This window comes from Chiloscyllium punctatum, chromosome 1 (assembly GCF_047496795.1).
Source record: "Chiloscyllium punctatum isolate Juve2018m chromosome 1, sChiPun1.3, whole genome shotgun sequence".
Lineage (NCBI taxonomy): Eukaryota > Metazoa > Chordata > Chondrichthyes > Orectolobiformes > Hemiscylliidae > Chiloscyllium > Chiloscyllium punctatum.
Window position 1 is genome coordinate 89,971,474 of NC_092739.1, and position 21,063 is coordinate 89,992,536.

The window sequence follows — 21,063 nt, forward strand, 5'->3', positions numbered from 1 at the left end:
AATTGCTTGTGCAGTGAATTGTTGGTGGAAATATGCAGAGAAAGTAGATGGTGGAGATAAAATCCCCTCGTAACCATATACGTATCAGCACACAATCAGCAGCAGGAAGGAACCCTTACCAGAGCTACTTGACTATCACTTCTTCACCTGTAAATCTATGTCTGCTCTGATTGTGTATCCATCTCTACCAGCTCCATTGGGTGCAGCCTCACTTCACACACCCTTTAACAATAAGCAGAAGGTTCCCATGTAAGATGAAAGGAAAGGACATTCCCCGAGGACACCAGCATTACTTTGATGCTCAAAACAATGAAGTGATCATGAGCCAGCTGCATCTCCTGGCAGGTATTGTTAAGTTCATGATTACATGAGCTTCTTGTCTCATCAGCAACCTCAACCAATCTCTGTGGCAAGTCAATTATGAAGAAATCAGAAAATGCTGCATGTTCTGCCATGTCACATTGCCTTGAAAATACAAATCACATTACCATTCAATAACACTAACCTCTAACACACTGATACATTGTTGCCTCTGCAGGCCCTACTCTGGGCCACTTGCGCTTTGTGTCTTCATCACACTCACCTTCTTGATGTACATGCACTGCTTAGTTAGATTGGACTTCTTGGGTATCTAAAAGGACAAATGTACAATGGTGGGGTTGTAAAACTGAGAAAATAATAGCCGCATTCTTACATTATTAGCATCTCATAAATCCGAACAGAATGTGGGGTAAGGAGATGTTAGGAAATGGATTATCTTGCTTTGCAACAGAAAGGCAAATATGTCCATTAGTGTCCATATGTTTGTCATCAGTGAATAGCTGGCAAAGCATAAGATACCAATGTGAAGCTTGTGGGAGTGGTGGGTTGCAGTGATGCACATGAATCTTAGTGATTTGTGATTGGTTGCAATTGTTGGTAGCTGACTGATGAGAATGTGGTGAAAAGAACGGTAACTGAGGTAACAAACAGCATTTGAAGAAATACTCTCAAACCTTGGCCACTGCTGTATGACTGTATGACTTGTGAAATCCACTGAATTCCTTGTGGCATTGCATCCATGGTTCTTGGAGTTTGACACCTGGCATTCATTGCCATGACTGTCTTCCCTTTGCCTTCTGAGTATGCAGCTAGTGAGCCTCCTGCCCCATCTGTGTACATAATGCATATTTTCTACCTTCACATTCCTTACCTATCTCACCAAGGCCTCAAGTGCAGCTTATCCTTTCCCATGTTATCGAACATGGTTATCGAATTTAGACAGCATATAATCCTAAAAATTATTATAATGTGGAGATTTCAGACGATAATGAATGATTATTGTGATTCATTTGCTTGATTTAATTTTGTTATATTAATAAAAAAACTGGTACTGTTAAACTATAATATTCTGAAAACATTGTAACATGAGAGAAAATTAATATTGCTTTGATTTTGTTGTGTTTTGGACTTGAATTTGACTGAGCTACACAAAAAATGTCCACATGATGGCACCTTCTGTATATGCAAATTATGTGAATAACTATCGAAAGTTTCTGATACTCAAAACCTGCCAAATATTAACCAATTGTTGTTTACTTAGTTATGATACACATACAAATCCCTACTATGCTACTGAAATCTCTGATTTGAATGCCACCAGTAATATATTATTTGTGAACATGCTGGTTACTTGGCCCCACTTCTTTCTTCTTGTCTTATGAAGAGTTTATCTTAAATTATTTGGTTTTGTTTCTAGGCAATTGAAAATTGTGACAGCTCAATCCTATTCCATATTTCCATCTGCAAAAATAAAATATATAGCATTTTGCTTAATGATGTAAAAGTATTTTGCTGAGCCATACAACCTTAATTTACCCTCATTTGTTGCATATTTTTGCAAAATGCCGAAAAGAAAGAATGTAATCAAAAGTAGCACCAATATTATTTTTGGAGAATGGCATATTTAAACTCACAAAGATACAAATGAATTCCAAAATTTCTGTGTGTTGTCTATCTAAATTAGATTTAACATTTATTGTGGTTTGCACAAAATGGAAGTCTTGTAGGAGACCAGTTTACATCCAGACTATGTCTAATATTTATTGTTTTGGACGGCTCTTGGTAGGAATGTTCTTTGAGCTCGATGATTTCTGGAAAATGCCTATTGCAGGTCTACAGCATTAAAGTAGGGCACCAGAGAACCCAATGCACATCACTGCTCTCCCAAAAGCTGTGCATGAGAGTGTTTGATACTTCAAAATAGACTAACACAAAATGAACAGATCATGGAAGCTGCTGGGATGATAGGTACAAAACTTAAGTTGACAGACTAAAGAAGTGAGACACTAAGTAAGACAGGTATATGAAGTAGTTTTTCTCTCCATATGGTTTGCACCAATGGAGAGCTCATCATGGTTCCATCCTGAACCTTTTGGTTATTCAACAACTGGATTACCAGCTGAAGCTGGCTGCAGTGTTAACAGCACAATCTTTCACAACTGAGCCCTAAAATGGTACTAGCAGCCCTGTGTACACCAAAATACCTTAAGATAGAAACATCATTAAACATAAAGAAAGAAGTGGGACAATTCGTATTCATGCATGATATTTTATAGGTAGTGTGTAAATCAGAGATATCAGTAGTAGATAAGTTGGGCTTTGTGTGTGTATCAGAACTAAGTAAGCAACAACTGATCAAGATATAGCAAGTTTTATATATGAGAAGGGTTGACTACTGGATTTAGGTGGGTACTCTGTCTTGATTCCATTGTGTATCAAAACCCTATCTAACCCAATCTTGAATAATTCAATTAACCAAATTCTACATTCTGTAGAAGAGAATTGCTCATGTCAAGGATCTTCCAAGAGAAAAGGTTCCTGCTTCATTCCATTTAAAAAAAAAGACTCCTTATTTCAAAACTATGTCCCTTAGCCCTTGTGTCCCCTAAAAGAGTACATATTTTCTTGGTATCTACCTCATCAATGTCCTTCAGGATCTTACATGTTTCAATAAGATCATATCTAGTTCTTTTAAACTCTATTATTAAAAGCTTAATCTCACAAACCTTTCCTCATAAGATAAGCTGCTCTTCTTTAGGAATGAGTACATCAACCTTCACTGAATTGCTTCTACCACAACTATATCCATTTTTTCAAACAAGGAAAGCAAAACTGAACACATGGTCGACACATAGTCTTACCAATGTCCAGTAATGAACAGCAATAAAACTTGCTTAATTTTAAATTCCACTCACCTTGCAATAAAGGTCAACATTCCATTTGCTTTCCTAATCACATGCTGTACCTGCATACCAAATTCTGTGATTCATTACCAGAACACCCTATGTTGGGGTCCCTCCATATATCTGGGTGCTGCAAGCTCTCTGAATTTAAGTAAAATAATGCTTTATATTTTTCCTGCCAAAGTGGACAAATTAACATTTTCCCACTTTATACTCCATCTGCCAAATGTTTGGCCACTCACTTACTCTATCTATATATCCATGTAGACTCTATACTTCATTTGACAACATATATTGTTTTGGATTGAGTGACCCTTCCTGAGAACTGTTCTGAGGAAAGGTCACTTGACCTGAAACATTAACTCTGATTTCTCTCTACACATGTTGCCAGATCTGCTGAGATTTTCCCGCAATTTCTGTTTTTGTTTCTGATTTACAGTGCCTGCAGTTTTTTTTATTTTTATTTTCCTTCTAAGTCAGTGGCAAACTTAGATACCGTACATTCAATTCTGGTCACTGAAGTCAGTTACACAGATTGTAAATTGCTGAAGCCCAGGTGCTAATTTCTCCATTAATTACAGCTAACTAATCTTTTATCCCTAATTTCTGCTCTTTGTTAGCTAATCAGTTCCTTTACCAATGCTAATATGCTACTCCCTGCACACAAGGTGTTATTTTGTGCAGTAACCTTTGATGTACACCTTATCAAATACCTTTTGAAAATCTAAGTACACCACATCTATAAGTTTCTCTTTGTCCACTTGTTACCTCCTTAAAAAAACTCTTAATTTCCACTTTAGGAAAGCATTTTGACTCTGCCTGAAGTTTTCTGAATATCCTACTATAATCTCCAGTGCACAAGAAAAGTGTTTTAAATGCAGTGTCATCAAATATAAAAGTGAACTTAGGAAGTGATGTTAAATTGTACAAGACGTTGCTTATGAAACTTTCAGGATTGGGCAGAAGTAGGCCATTTAGCACATGGAGTCTATCTTGCCATTCAATGAAAAAATGGCTAATTTGATCATCTTCAACTCCACTTTCCTACCTTTTCCCCACAACCCTTGATTCATGTTGCAGTTGTATAAGACTCTGGTGCGGCCTCATCTGGAGTATTGTGTGCAGTTTTGGTCGCCATACTATAGGAAGGATGTGGAGGCATTGGAACGAGTGCAGAGGAGGTTTACCAGGATGTTGCCTGGCATGGTAGGAAGATCATATGAGGAAAGGCTGAGGCACTTGGGGCTTTTCTCATTGGAGAAAAGAAGGTTTAGGGGAGATTTGATAGAGGTGTACAAGATGATTAGGGGTTTAGATAGGGTTGACAGTGAGAACCTTTTTCTGCTAATGAAGTCAGCTGTTACTAGGGGACACAGCTTTAAATTAAGGGGTGGTAGGTATAGGACAGATGTTAGGGGTAGATATTTTACTCAGCGGGTTGTGAGTTCATGGAATGCCCTGCCAGTAGCAGTGGTGGACTCTGCCTCTTTATGGTCATTTAAGCAGGCATTGGACAAGCATATGGAGGTTATTGGGCTAGTGTAGGTTAGGTAGGCTTCGGTCGGCGCAACATCGAGGGCCGAAGGGCCTGTACTGCGCTGTATTGTTCTATGTTCTATGTTCTTTTACTGTAAAAAATTTGTTTACCTCGGCTGTGAATATACTTAATGACCCTGCTTCAGTAGCTCTCTGTTATGACAAATGCCATACATACACTACTTTCTGAGAAGAAATCTCTCCTCTTCCATGTCTTAAATGTGTAATCCCTTATTCTGAGATTAAGCCTTTTGGTCCTATGCTCTCCCACTAGGGGAAACAACTATCTTAGCGAGTCCCCTAAGCAACTTAAAAGTTTCAGTAAGGACCCCTTTCATTCTTCTAAATTCCAACAAGTATAGGCCCAACCTAATCAAACTCTCCTCATAAAACAGCCCCTTCGTACCTGGTATCGGCATAGTGAACCTTCTCTGGACTGTCCCAATACCAGTATATCTTTCCATATGTAAGGAAAACTGTTGACAGTCTTCCAGCTGCATTCTGAATCGGGCCTTGTATAGTTTTAGAAAATCCTTCCTACATTTATACTCAATTCCGTTTGAAATAAAGTGCAACATTCCATTTGCCTTCCCCATGACCTACTGAACTTGGATGCTAGTTTTCTTATGATTCATGTGCAAGGACTTCGAAATCCCTCTCTTCTGTAGCTTTCTGCAATTTTTCTCCAGTTAAGTAATATTCAGCTCATCTCTTCTTCCTGCCAACGTGCATAACTTTATATTTTCCCACATTGTATTCCATTTGCCAAGTTTTTGTCCACTCACTTAATCTGTCTATATCCCTCTGAAGACTCTTTGTGTTATCCTTACCATTCACCTTTCCACCTGTTTTTCAGTCATCTACTTATGTTACAGTAGGGATATTGTTTAAATTATTTTTGGATTAATAGAAAAGCTGGAGTGAAGATTTACCAGAATCGCATAATAGTTTAAAGAATATAGCTATAAAATGATGCGTATTATATGTTATTCCCTTGCCCACTGAATTTGTCTGGAAAATCTCATGAAAGCCTTCAAAGCATGAAAGGTTTTCATACAACACTGTTATGCCCTAGTGTGACATCTTCCAAACACAAAAAAAATTGAAGAGACAATGGTCTACTTATGTTCAAGTATCTAAAACATATTTAAATTGTACTATTAACTCCATGACTGAGCCTTGGGGATAGATGTACCCTCATGAGACAATGCTAGGTAAAGTGTACATGTCTAATATTATTGAAGATGACTATTTCTGGTTTATTCACAGCGTGTCACATAGTTTCTTTGTTACAATTTTTTTTCTGATGTAGAATGGTGTTTTTTTCTTTCTAGTGACATGTTGTTGTAAAGTAAACCAATTGTATGCCCTGGCAGCAAATTTTAGTAAAGTGCACTTTATAAAATTGTGGCACTAGGATCAAACCTTTGCCCTGGGCTCTTGCCAGTCTCAGAGCTGTAATAAAGAATAAAACAAAATCAGTCAGCAACACAAATAAATATTACAAAGATTGACCTTGGTTTAGAATATACAAATACCTTCATAATAGATCAGAGCTGGGAGTTTTTTTAAAATTTAAATAATAACAGAGAAGTTTTATTCAGCTTATGTAAAAATAAGTAAATTGTGGGGTCTCTATAATTTACCAAAATAAACTAGATAATTACCTCAGTTAAATTCCATCACATTCTTTAAGATGATTCTTTTATGCACATTCAATTGAGTCAACTAGACCCCTAAAGATGCTACTTATAGTGCCGCAAGACCTCCTTCTATTTATTACAGAATCACCAAAGTCTCACAGAGCAAAAGGAGGACACTCAGCCCATCATAGGGTACCAACAGTCTATTCAACACTTCTTCCTTATCAATTTGAATCCTTCTTGTGACAGAGATTTCCTCTGACCCTATGGCCTTGGTGGCATCTCCGTGCTTAGTAATGGCAGATGCAAAGTATTCATTCAGCTCAGTTATGTCTCCTGTCTCCATGTATGCATATTTCCTTCTCTTATTTGCTTTCTCACTTTGTTTCTGAACCTCTGTATTCTTCCTGGTTCTCAATCGTATTATCTACAATACACCTGCCACAAACATTTTTTTTCTCTTTATCTTAATTTATACTCCCTTTGTCATCCAGGGAGCTCTGGTTTGTTTGTCCTCGTTTTCCCATATGAAGGAGTATACTATAACTCTACAGGAACCATTTCCTCTTTGAAGATCGCCTATCATTCAGCTATTAAGTCATAGAGTCATACAGCATGGAAACAGGTCTTCTGGTCCAACTTATCTGCACTGACCAGACATCCCAATCTGTCCTTGTCCCATTTGCCAGCATTTGGCTCATATCTGTCTAAACCTTTCCTATTTATATACCCATCTAAATGCCTTTTAAATGTCATAATTGAACGCACTTCCACCATTTCCTCTGGAAGCGCATTCCATACACGCACAACCCTCTGCAAGAAAAGGTTATTTCTTAGGTCCTTTTTAAACCTTTCTCCTCTCACATAAACGTATCTCCTCTAGTTTTGGATTTTCCCACCCTAGGAAAAAGATCTTGGCTATTCATCCTATCCATGCCCCTCATGATTTATAAACCTCGATAAGGTCACCCCTCAACCTCCGATGCTCCAGAGAAAAAAGCCCCTTCCTATAATTCAAACCCTCCAGTCCTAACCACATCCTTGTAGATCTTTTCTGCACTCTCTCAAGTTTAACAGCATCATTCCTATTGAAGGGTGACAGAATTGTATGCAGTATTGTAAAAGTGGCCTCACCAATGTCCTGTACAGTTGCAATATGACGTCCTATACTCAATAATCTGACCAATGAATGTAAGTGAGCCAAACACCTTCACCACCCCCCCCACAAAGATATGACCCCCCACCCTCCCAATAGATGTGAAGTTGTGATTTCTTCATGTATCTACCTGTGACTTCACTTTCAAGGAACTATGCACCTGCACTTCTAGGTGTGTCTTTGTTTGGCAACATTCCCCAGTGCCCTTACATTAATGTGTAAATCCTGTCCTGGTTAGCCTTACCAAAATGCAGCATTTTACATTTAGCTAAATTAAACTCCATCTTGGCTCATTGGCCCATGTGATCAAGCTCCTTCTGTACTCTCAAATAACCTTCTTCACTGTCCACATTTTGGTGTCATCTGCAAACTTACTAATCATATCTCCTATATTCAGACTGAAATCATTTAAGTAAATCCTACCCAACTCTGCTCTGGCCCCATTGAAGGCAGATCTCTGCCAATTGAATTTTCTTAATCCATCATCATCTTGAATCTTATGATACAATGACAGCTGTCTCCTGCATATCCTCCCACTGACAGTACATTGTTTTACAACAAACAAATCAATACACCTCATTTACGTAGAAGCCTGTTATAAATTTATTCAGTACTTAACTTCTGTAAGATGCAAGAATCTTAGTTGCAAAAGGTTTTTTCCCGTTACATTGCTTGCAGCCATACTCAAATCACACTTCAGAGAAACACAACATTTCATTTAAGAATGTATGGATCAGACACTGACACCAACTGAAGACAAAGCTGTTTGTTTCAAATAAAATGATAAAATCATTCACGTTGTTCTTGGCAAGGATGTGTGAATTTATAGATACAGAATAGGAATGAGGTTTAGAGAATCTTATATAAAGAGAGTTTAGAAAAAATTGTTTATCCCCTTTGTGCTCCTGAATAGAAGATTTCTTCTCTCAGACTAGTTGTGAGTATTTCTTGCAACCAGAGACAGTTTGTGCCCTTTGCTTACTTGGCTGCAGTCTCTCTTTCTGATTTATACTTGCTGCAGCATCATTGAATCATAGAATCATACAGTCTTGAAGAGGTCCTTTGGTCCAATGGGTTTGCACTGCCAAATATATTGCTAGCGACTATGGAAACTATTATACTTATGGAATCTATACAATAGCAGAACAGACAGAGGTAATGTTGATGTGATGTTGAATTTTACCAGTGCTCAGGAAAGCATTATTTCATGGAGGCTTTTTTTCCATGAGGCCTGATGGGTTTTTTACACTGTTGTTCCAAACTCACCTCAGTACTTATCTGTCATGCTGCTATGGTGTCCCTTCTTTCCAGTGCTATCCCAACTCTCCTATTCACTGTAGCCAGAGCTACTTGTCACTGGATTCCTGGCACTGTACCACATTTAAAAGGCATGTGTTGGTGTCAAGTGGTGGCAGTTTGGAGTTACCATTCACAGTTCAAGAATTTATCTAGACATAGAAGACAAGGAAAAGTTAGCGTCGACTTTACAGACAGGGACCTGGAGATCCTGCTAGAGAGGGTCATCCAGAGGAAAGCCATTCTCTTCTCTTAGGACTGGCAGGATGGCAAGGTACCTGACCCTGCCAACCGGGTCTGAGTTTGTCAGTGTGATCTCCAAGGTCCAGTGATGCCAAAACAATGTCAAAGACTTTCACTGCTCTGCCAGGGTAAGGGTCACCATATTTTCTCTACCCTCTTATCATTCATTCTCACCCATTCAATTGTACTAACCCTGCTTGGTGTCTGTGCTGCACGCTCATTCATTCAGGACATCTTATCGCACTAGCACTAGCATTTGCTTGCACTAGCATTCAAAGCTGTGTTACTCACTACAAGCAAAAGACTTTGTGAAGTCAATAGCTGGTTCTTTCATTTTGCTGACATTGAGGGAGAGATTATCATCTTTACACCACGCCACTAAACATTCTATTTCTTTCCCATGTTCTGTTTCTTTGTTATTTAAGGTGCTTGTAGATGAAGTTAGAAAAAGAATTGGCCACAGTTATGAGTATACAGGCAGTATAATAAGGGACTGAATACATATCTTCGCTGGGTGCCTGTGTAGAAGATTTTTGTGGAGGAGATGCTCTTGCCTATCCTCATGTATAGGGGTCTGTGAGTCAGGAAAATGAGGATCCACAGAGCAGAGACCCAGGTCACAGGGTTTGGAGATTAGTTTGCTTGGAGTTACAGTGCTAAAGGGGGGAGATGTAGTCAATGAGTAGAAGTCTGATGTAAGTGTCCTTGTTATCCAGATGATCCAGGGATGAGTGTAGGGCCAGGGAGATGGGGTCTGCCACGGGCCTATTGTAACAGTAGGAGAATTGAAAGGGATCGAGGCAGGCTGGGAGGCTGGAGTTGATGTGTGCCATGACTAACCTCTTCGAAGTGCTTCATAATTATGGAGGTCATAGCCACTGGGTGGTAGTTATTAAGGCACGCTACATGAGTCTTCTTTGGCACGATGGTGATCTTTATGAAGCAGGTGGGCACTTCAGATTGCAGTAAGGAGAGGTTAAAGATGTCAGCGAATACTCCCACCAGCTGGTCTGCACAGGATCTGAGTGCATGGCCGGGGACTCCATCCAGGCCAGTCACTTTCCATGCATTCACTCTCAAGAAGGCTGATGCAACGTCTGCAGCAGTGACCTTGGGAACACATGCATCCCAGGCTGTCAGTGCAGATGACACAGTTTCACTGACTTTCTGTTTGAAACGAGCGAAAAAGGCATTGAGCACCTCAGGAAGGAGTGTATTTCTGTCCGGTATTCTGTTCTACTTTGCTTTGTAGCCCGTTATGTTGTGTAGCCCTTGCCACAAATGGCGGGTGTCCATGTGATTAGTCTGTATTCTTTCTTGGCATCTGTAATGGCCTTGCTGAGATGGTATTGGGATTTCCTGTAAAGGTCAGGGTCGATTGACATAAACACCACACACCTGGACTAAAGTACTGCTGTCATTGAGAGTATTTTATAAAATGTAACAAAATGGTTAATATCATTCTGCGCTTTCATTGCCAAATGACATCTCTGCATTACTTTTGCCGCCGCTGTATTTGCTTTTATTTCCCAGCGCCACACGGTGGCGGTGTCTGAATAAATAGAGGAAGTAATGAAAGTTGCTATATTCTAGATCAGCGTGGGCTTTCTTAGCGTTTTAGACGGCGCCTGGGAAGACAAGAGTTCTATTTAGCCACACCAGAAACCATTATTAAGGACGTGAGTGACATAGAAGCAGTTCGACATAATTGAGAACTCCTTTTTAAAACAAACTTTCAAGACAATCACTGGCACATGACTCTTAAATAAGTCTAAGATGTAACATTTAAAGAGCCCCTCTGGTGAAAGTATCTGGCGATTCTGGGTTGCAATTTCAGTTACCTAGTTTCAATTGTATTCCTACTTCAGTTAATAATAATTTCGTTTAAAGATAAATGGATAAAATCAAGAAAACCTGAGAGAAATAATTTTATTTTCTGGGCCAGAACCTTTTTTTTTGTTTAACGCACACAGACTGATGTCCGTTGAAAGGCATCTTCACGGTAATTGCTTTTCATGACATTAAAGAATCAGTTCCGGAATCATAGTTCAGGACCAACACTTTATGACAAACAATCGCTTCACTAATTCGGCGTAACATATGGAGTGTGTTTATTTGAAATTGTCAATGCCCACCACAGGATGTTCTTATACCTTCCAGCCTGGTTTGGCGTGGAGCCAAGTGACGAGAAGGTCACACTGAGGACTAGCGGTTATGCAGACTGATGTGTTTCCCTTTCTCCCCAGTGAAAGCTGCTCTGCATGGCCTCTTTGGCGACCTTCAAAACATTGCGAGCTCTCGCTGAAGGTTCCCTGGATCTCCAAACGGCTTACACCTACTACCTCCGGCGTGGGCTGCAGCAGTCTAATTGAAATAAAACCTGATTCGCCATACACAGCGGTCGAGACACAAGACTGGAAATTTAGGAGTTAGTCTGTTTTCAGATAGTGCCTGGCCGATGAGTTTTAAAAAATTAAATGTTCCAAGATTTCTTTGTCAAAACGTTCTTTCCCAAAACAATATTAGCTTGCAAACTAACTGAAAGACAAACCAGATGTACGTGCGCTGTGTCGAAGTTTAACAAAGCGATAAGATGAAGCTGCTACCCACAACTGTTGTTCTAACCACATGAAACAGACTAACGCAGGTCAAACACCAGTGCAATATTGTTTAGAACATGTCTAGTTTGTACATTGTTTTGGTTTTATTTGTTTAAATGAAACGGAAAGTGCAAAATGACCCCAACATCCAATGATTTCAGTCGTCTCTGTGCAGCTGACGCCAACACAGTTGTTGCTTATTGTCCCTTTAGCGTTGTGGTCATGGGGCGTACAGAGACACCAATGCTAGCGCTACTACTTTCCAGTGAATTTAACGCTCGTGTCTAGGTACGCGATCCCTATATATTAATTGCAATCAAAGAAATACAGGCTAGGGAACTCGGAGAAATAAATATTGATGTCTTGAAAACAGTCCAAATTACAGAGGAGGACGTGCTGGAGGTCTTAAAAAACATAAAGGTGGATAAATCGCCGGGACCTGATCAAGTATACCACAGCACTTTGTGGAAAGCTAAGCAAGACATTGTGGGGTCTCTAGCAGAGATATTTGTATCATTTACAGTAATGGGTGCCCGAGAACTGGGCAGTGGCTAATGTTGTGCCTTCAGTTAAGAAGGGTGTAACGCGAACTTGCTGGAACCATAGATCTGTGAGTCTGACATGGCTGGTGGGTTGGTTGTTGGAGGAGGTTCTAAAAGATAGGAATTACATGCATTGGGAGAGGCAAGGACTGATTAAGGGTATGATTTGACGATGCTGGTGTTGGACTGGGGTGTACAAAGTTAAAAATCACACAACTTCAGTATATAGTCCAACAGGTTCAATTCATCAGGTGGTTGTCAGGAGCAGCGCTCTGAAAGCTAGTGCATCCAAATAAACCTGTTGGACTTTGACCTGGTGTTGTGTGATTTGTAACTTTGATTACGGATAGTTAACAAACAATTAAGTTTGTTTGAGAATGTAACCATTGATGACGGCAGTATGTGACTTTAGAAAACCTTAACCTTAGAAAAGGTTTCACATGGTTGTTGACTAATTGGGGAAATTAGATCACATGGGATTCAGGGAGAGCTTGGGATACACAATTGGCTTAACAGTAGGAGACCAAGGATGGTAGTGGAGGGTTTTTTTTTGGACTGGAGGCCAGTGGCGTTCCACAAGGATTGGTACTGAGTCCACTTTTGTTTGTAATTTATATAAACCAGTTGGATTTAGAAGGCATGCTGAATACGTTTGCAGATGACATCAAAATTGGCGGTATAGTCGACAGTGAAGAAGGTTATCTCTGATTACAAAGGGATCTTGACCAATTAAACTAATGGATTGAGGAATGACAGGTGAAGTTTTATCTGGATAAATGTGAGATATTGCATTTTGGTAAAACAAACAAGGGCGCAACTTTTACAGATACAGATAGGACCCTGGTTAGGGTTCTGGATTAGTGGTGCTGGAAGAGCACAGCAGTTCAGGCAGCATCCAAGGAGCTTCAAAATTGACATTTCAGGCAAAACCCATTAATCAGGAATAAAGGCAGTGAGCCTGAAGCGTGGAGAGATGAGCTAGAGGAGGGTGGGGGTGGGGAGAAAGTAGCATAGAGTACAATGGGTGAGTGGGGGAGGGGATGAAGGTGATAGGTCAGGGAGGAGAGGGTGGAGTGGATAGGTGGAAAAGGAGATAGGCAGGTAGGTAGGAGAAGTCTGGACAAGTCGTGGGGACAGTTACTGAGCTGGAAGTTTGGAACTAGGGTGAGTTGGGGGAAGGGGAAATGTGGAAACTGTTGAAGTCCACATTGATGCCCTGGGGTTGAAGTGTTCCGAGGCGGAAGATGAGGCGTTCTTCCTCCAGGCGCCTGGTGGTGAGGGAGCGGCGGTGAAGGAGCACCAGGACCTCCATGTCCTCGGCAGGGTGGGAGGGGGAGTTGAAATGTTGGGCCACGGGGCAGTGTGGTTGATTGGTGAGGGTGTCCCGGAGATGTTCCCTAAAGCGCCCTGCTAGGAGGCGCCCAGTCTCCCCAATGTAGAGGAGATCACATCGGGAGCAACGGATACAATAAATGATATTAGTGGATGTGCAAGTAAAACTTTGACGGATGTGGAAGGCTCCTTTAGGGCCTTGGATGGAGGTGAGGGAGGAGGTGTGGGTGCAGGTTTTACAGTTCCTGCGGTGGAGGGGAAGGTGCCAGGATGGGAGGGTGGGTTGTAGGGGGCGTGGGCCTGACCAGGTAGTCACGGAGGGAACGGTCTTTGCAGAAGGTGGAAAGGGGTGGGGAGGGAAATATATTCCTTGTAGTGGGGTCTTTTTGGAGGTGGTGGAAATGTCGGCGGATGATTTGGTTTATGCGAAGGTTGGTAGGGTGGAAGGTGAGCACCAGGGGCGTTCTGTCCTTGTTACGGTTGGAGGGGTGGGGTCTGAGGGCGGAGGTGCGGGATGTGGACGAGAGAGAGACCAAAGTGTTCAGGTATATATTTATTTGAAAGTTGTATTACAAGTAGACAGTGAGCCTTCATTGCTCAGACCATTGAGTTTAGGAGTTTGGACATCATGTTGAGATTGTACAGGACGCTGATGAGGACACTTTTGGAGTGCTCTGTACAGTTCAGGTCACCCTGCTATAGGAATGATATTATTAAATTGGAGATGGTTCAGAAAAGATTTACCAGTATGTTGCTGGGACTTGACGGTTCGAGTTATATGGAGAGGCTGGACTTTTTTCAATGGAGCATAGGAAGCTGATTTTTAGAGGTCTATAAAATCACGATGGGCATAAATAAGGTGAATAGCAAGGGTCTTTTCTCAGGTGTGTGAGTTGAAATGTAGGAGCCATATTTTTATGGTTAGATGAGAAAGATTTAAAAGGGACCTGAGGACAGTTTTTTTTCACACAGATTTGCGTATGGAATGAACTGCTGTTGGTAGATGCAGGTACAGTTACAATGTTTAAAAGACATTTGGACAGGTATGTGAATAGGAAAGATTTAGAGGAATATGGGCCAAATATAGGCGGGCAGGACCAGTTTTGTTTGGGAAACTTGTTTGGCATGGATGAGAAGGACTGAAGGGTCTGCTTCTGTGCTGTATGACTTTATGATTTAATCTGATTAAAATAAATGCACAAATTGTTACTGACCGTTTCTTACAAACGTTTATACAGCAATAGGTCAAACTAGTAGCTTTGCTTTTTAGCGTCCTCTGATTTAAACCTTCGCTTATGGTAAGGCTGAAAAGCACAGACTTTTTTTATGGTTTACAATTTATTTTAATTTTACAATATTATCTCAAATACGTTTATCTTATGGGACCTACAGGCTATAATTGCCTAATGTCATTTTAACCTTCAATTGTAAACCAAAAGCGCACCACAGTTCGATTGAACTTTCTGCCAAGTTCTGTAAGACTTTTCATTTATTTAATGTTCTTTGATATTACAGTCGCTTAGAACGGGTAGTGCAAACCCCGTCTTACACTCACCGTGGTGCTTAGTCTTTATCTAGCCTGCTTTTTACTGGTAGCACACAATGTCTTGCAACTAATGCCAACCCGTTATCCTATTCTGTGCGACCATAGCTCACTTAAACCGTGGATTTGGCCAGTAATAAGTGTCCTTGGGGGGAAAAATGCGCAAACCTCTTCCTGTTGGGTTTTAATTTTAAAGCATTCAAGCTCTAAGTACTCCCAGCTTTTCGTACGTCCCGTCCTTCTAATTTTGTATCTGTTCCCTTCGTGATCGAGTTTAAACGTTTAAATGCCCCCCCCCCCACCCCCACTGATAAATGTAGAGGTTAATTTCTGTAGCGTAACTTAACAATTGACTATTTTGTTTCACAAGCACAGAGATGTATTTCCGCGAGAAATGCTGTGATATCCTCAGGTTATTTAATAGTTTATGCTGGGACTTCCACTGGAATATAAACAGTTAACTTGTTTCTCATCCGTTCTAATTTCCATCATATTTATTAAGAGCTTTTCGAACTAAAAACGATGTCTCTTCCATAGTTGTGACTGTGTTAAGCTTTTTCCTAACAAAAAAATACATTCCAACAGTAATAAACTGCCCCCATGGACTTGACATTAAAGATGACACCATCTTAAGTGAAAAACTAATGCAAGGAAGCGATGCTACCTGTACTTTCATCGAGTTGAATTTAACAATTCTATGGTAACACCTCTATGGTAACTTTAAAATATGGCCATGGCAAATTATCAATGCTTTCCCTTTTGAATGTGAGCTGAAGCACCAAACTAAGTGCCGTTCGAATGTCTTGTTACTATGAACAGAGGCTGTGGGCTGGCCAGTTGCTCCTCTTTTAAAGAGAATCTGCAGCATTTGTTGAAGTTTGCTCGATGCTGGGCTCTGTTATGCCAGTTTCACCCTGACTGGACCCCATCACTGCCCCCTCCCCTTCACGTGATCCAGAAGACATGCGCACAACCGGTCCATGAAAAAGCACATCTGCATTTTTCACTGACGTAAGTACGCTGTGTAGCACACATCGGATTGCCAGATTGCAAGTCTAAACTTGGCTGAAGGCCGGTAGTCAAACCGGGCTGTTTCATAGACTTTGTTATATTGCCTGCCTTCATTCTCCAAGTGTCCTAGGGAGCTTGGTACGAGCTCAGCTACTCTGGAGAGCGGAGTCAGTCAAGGAAAGAAATCTTAGTTGTTTGGTGGTGGCTGATGGCATCCCGGTTTCTGCCAAGTCAGTAACTTCTGTAAGCTCCCCCCCCCCCCCTCCAACACATCCCCCCCCCCCAACCATCCAACCCCCCCCCACCCCCACCACCACCACCACCCCATCCCCCCATCCCCCTTCCAAACTGCAGGATTCTGTTCTGGATGAAAATAACTCTTGTGGTTTCGAGAGAGTACAATTGATTGGTACGGATCGCCAGTGTGCACGGTCTATTGTTTGAAAGCTGCACTTAAACCCGTCCCAGAATGAAGATGAAAACGGTAAAGGCGACTCGTCATGTTTTACCGACCCTTTTGTTTATTTCAAATTGTCGGTTTTCTGCTGAAGCTCACCGCAGATTGTGTTGTAAATGAGTGGGATTGGACACTACAGCAGTCTCAGTCAGTTCACCCTTGTTTGACTGCAGAAAATGGACTGTACGGGAGGAATCGTTTGGGGTTTTTTTTCTCGCGATTATCTGTTGCTAACCCCTCATTCAGCAGATACTGTCCTCGTGCATTGGAAAGTGATATCGTTCCATTTCTTGTAATCGCTTATAGGGGAGTAACAAACCCCGTACAGAATAGTGTTCTTCGATTTAATCTGCACCTCGTGTGATTTGTGAGGGGAGTTTTAAAGATGCGTCGATCCAGTTAACCGAACGCTGGGAGCGAGACTGTATAGAAAGCAAGTTATATAATTATATAAAAAAAAGAAACCAGCCCGAAATGTGTGTGAGAAGCTGCAGACTTTCCAATACTTTCATTGTTGTAGAGACGCTTGTTTTTATTTGAGCGGCCGGTGTAATGTATTTGGGCTAAATGCCAACTGTCTAGGTCACACGCGTTTTATCCAAATAGATTTAGTGCTGCTGTCTGGGAATGAGCTGCTGAATGTTACTTCATATTGACTGTACGGAGCCTATTCCATTTCCTCCCCATGTATGCAAAGTTTTAATTTCCCTTTAGTTTTGACACTGAAATGCTGACGTTGAGCAACCAGCTGTGTGCTGTGTTTTTGTACTGTCTCGCCTTTTCGTAGCTCTTTCACTGAGAAATCTGGGATTGTCCAACAGGAATCTTGACAGCTCCTGGGAAACGCGCTCAGTTACGGAGCAGGAAATCGAGCACAGGTTATGAAAAAAAAACCCCACCTAACCCGACTGGTGACGTTTGCACAGAGTTTGGTTTTGTGTCCCAGGGTCTGGGATCCCGAGGTTTGTGATACCTGACCCAAATTTGGTGAAAAGGAGGATCCCACCAGAGAGCGAGGAGAAAGTGAGAACTGCAGATGCTGGAGATCAGAGCTGAAAATGTGTTGCTGGAAAAGCGCAGCAGGTCAGGCAGCATCCGAGGATCCTGAAGGCAGCATTCCTGAAGAAGGGCTGATGCCCGAAACGTCGATTCTCCTGCTCCTTGGATGCTGCCTGACCTGCTGTGCTTTTCCAGCAACACATTTTCAGCTCCCACCAGAGAGCACACGGCTCTATCATTTGTGTTTAATTTTAAGGAGGTCAGATATTAGGAGCTGCAGAGCCCTGCCGATAGCTTGGGGTGATGGTGGGGAGTAGGTTGGGGGGGAGGGTGGGGGGATGGTCAGGGGGCGGCTGTTATTTCCCGGTGAATTGTTAAGCCGCTCAATGCAAGAAGCGGGTTTTGCCACTTCGTTTCAAATGGGAAGCCGCGGATTTTATATCGAACTGTGCCCCCCCCCCACTTCCCTAGCAACATATACATGCCACTTAAAGTTTGGAGTGTGTGGTGCGCCCTTATCTTAAATCTCTAACCTTTTACGTTCCAGGGGAGACCCACTACATACCAGCTTTAGCAGCCACTTGGATAACGTGACTTTTATCTGCCTTTTGTTTCCACTTAGTTACTGTTCACTTCAGTGCCCCAGCTTCAGCTTCACTGAGTTAGGATAAAAGTTTGACCAACGTAGAAAAAAAATCATGATTTAGGGGCTTTCAAATAAAACATCCTATGTGTTCCAGTCCCTTTGTTTCGCAAAGTCACCAGGTCTTTTTGCATTGACTTATATGAGAGCAATATCGCCAATGATAGTTAAATTTCAGCTGGAAATCTATCCGACTATTAACATGTGCGGATAAAGTATAATGTCAGTGAGAAAGCTCGCCTTTTCCACCTCTTGCTGCTTCCTTTATAACAATGGTATCTTATTGGAAGTCATGGTCGGGTGGAAAACCCGATTTGCTTTAGCCTGAGGGCCAGCCTTTTGGCTTGGGGGAAGCTGAGACACTGACTCCAATGTTAACTCCAATGAAGTGGTGCAGGTCTCGCCGCCTTGAAAGCTTCCCCCTCCCTGTGCTCGCTGGAACTCTCTCGGTGCCGGCTGGGGGGAGTGTGGAGCTAGCTGCAGGTCGCTCTCAGGACATGGCCGGTGTCCCGCTGTGACCTCGTTCGCTTTGGAGCGGGGAGAGACCGCCCCCTGTCTTCCGAGACTCGGGGCTCACTCCTGGTGCTGTTTGCTCCTTATCCCATGGGCCACACTATCCCCACGCACTCTGACCTCTTAACGTGCCGTCCCCTCCTGGTTCTTGTTCACTTTACACATTTCCTTTATTTTGCCCTATAAAGACTTGCATTTACATAATGCCTTTCATATCTCAGGAGATTTCAAGAGCTTTATAACAAATTATGTACTTTTGAAAGAGTAGTTACAGTGATAATGAAGGAATATTGATTTGTACTTATTGGCTTCGCTATCGCCCAGATTCTTTCTACCTGTTCTCCTTTTCTCGCTGGTCTCCCTCTCTCTCGCCATCGACACCTCCTTTCCCATTGCTTTCTTATTTTCCACCTCTTTCTGGTTTGCAATTTTCCCATTGCCATCTGTTTTCCTTTTTGCTTTCGTTATTTTCCTCAGATCCCCATTACTGCTCATTCATGTGTTCTTCTGACACCTGTTTCTCTACACTTTGTTCTTATTCCTGCTTCTCTGCCTTGTTCATGTGCTGTGTACCTGCCATCTTCCACTGCTCGGACAGCTTCTTAGCAAATTCTTACATTTCGGAAACAAATTTAATGCAGAGAAAATCCTATCATCTCCACTTTTGATTTATCCTCAGTAATTTCTTTTATTTGCTTTCATTCATTTATTTCCTACACCCACGCTTGTATTCCCTTTTCCTCATGTCTTACTTCTTTCCCCCTATCGTCTTCCTTTTTCTGCTCTCCTGCCTTCTTTCTAAAGCTTACCCACTCCTCTGCCTATCATTTCCCCTCAACCCTGTCCCTTTTGTTCCTATTTTATCTATTTCAGTCTCCCCTCCTTACCACCAGTATTGGGAGATAGGAACACGGGAAATAGCACCAAGAGTAGGACATTCTGCCCTTTGAGCTGGCTCCACCATTTAATATGATCATGGCTGACCTTTCAACTCAGAGCCCAGTTCCTGCTTTCCCCCCACATCCTTTGTTCCCTTTAGCTTTAAGAACTGTATCTAACTCCTTCTTGAAAACATTCAGTGTTTTGTCCTCAACCGCTTTTTGTGGTAGAGAATTCCACAGGCTGAAAATGTGTTGCTGGGAAAGCGCAGCAGGTCAGGCAGCATCCAAGGAACAGGAGAATCGATGTTTCAGGCATGAGCCCATTCCTGAAGAAGGGCTCATGCCTAAAACGTCGATTCTCCTGCTCCTTGGATGCTGCCTGACCTGCTGCGCTTTTCCAGCAACACATTTTCAGCTCTGATCTCCAGCATCTGCAGTCCTCACTTTCTCCTAGACTTCCACAGGCTCACCACTCTCTGGGTTAAGAAATTTCTCCTGATCACAGTCCTAAGTAACCCACTTTATATCCTTATATTATGACCCCATGTTCTAGTCTCCCTGGATATTGTGAATATCCTTTCTGCAGCTACCCTGTCTAGCCCTGTTGGAATTTTATAATTTCTATGACATCCCCCCCCCCCCCCCCCCCCATTATTCTAAACTCTAGTAAAGATAGTCCAAACCGATCCAATCTCTGTTCACATGTCAGCCTGGCCATTCCCAGGAATCAGTCTGGTAAATCTTTGCTGCACTCCCTCCATAGTCAGAGCATACTTCCTCAGAGGAGGAGACCAAAACTGTACATAATATTCCAGATGTGGTCTCAATTATGCCCTGCACAATTGCAGTAAGGTATCCTTGCCCCTGTGCTTGAATCCTCTCACAATGAAAGCCAATGTACCATTTACTTCTTCATTGCTGCACCTGGAAGCTTATTTTCAGGGACTGGTGTTCAAGGACACCCAGCTCTCATTGCACCTCTCCCTTTCCCAATCTATTGTCATTCATATAATAACGTACCTTCCTGTTTTTGCTACTACAGCTGATCTGCCGTGCACTTGGCCATTCACTCAACTTGTCCAAATTATACTGAAGCATCTCTGCATCCTCCTCACAGTTCACCACCAGCACCCACCCACCCTGACCCAGCTTAGTATCATCTACAAATTTGAAGGTATTGCATTTAGTTTCCTCATTCAATTATTATTATATATTGTAATTGGGGTCATAGCACTGTTCCCTATGGTACCCCATCAGTCACTACCTGCCATTTGGTAAAAGACCTATTTATTCCTACCCTTTGTTTTCTGCCTGCCAAGCATTTCTCTTTTCATGTTAGCACACAACCCCTAAAATCATGTGATTTAATGTTACAGCTTATCTGTTACCTCCCAGCCATCTTCCATCTGCTAACGTCTACCTCCTCACATACATCCCAAATCTT

At 41.9% G+C, this 21,063-nt stretch overlaps 1 protein-coding gene across 8 annotated transcripts in view; it reads left to right on the forward strand.

The window, feature by feature from the left end:
• The window catches only part of adamts6 (ADAM metallopeptidase with thrombospondin type 1 motif, 6), a 339,528-nt gene that overhangs the window by 23,882 nt on the left and 294,583 nt on the right, over window positions 1–21,063 (forward strand). For 2 of the 8 annotated variants that reach the window (XM_072570742.1, XM_072570801.1), the window contains exon 1: window positions 16,445–16,610. The exons of 2 other annotated variants lie outside the window; for them this stretch is intronic. The gene's annotated coding sequence lies outside the window, so the exon portion shown is untranslated. Of the gene's footprint in view, window positions 1–16,107; window positions 16,127–16,154; window positions 16,357–16,443; window positions 16,611–20,661; window positions 20,794–21,063 lie in introns of those variants that run through there. 4 more of the 8 variants (XM_072570752.1, XM_072570773.1, XM_072570781.1 and 1 more) reach the window with 4 other exon arrangements.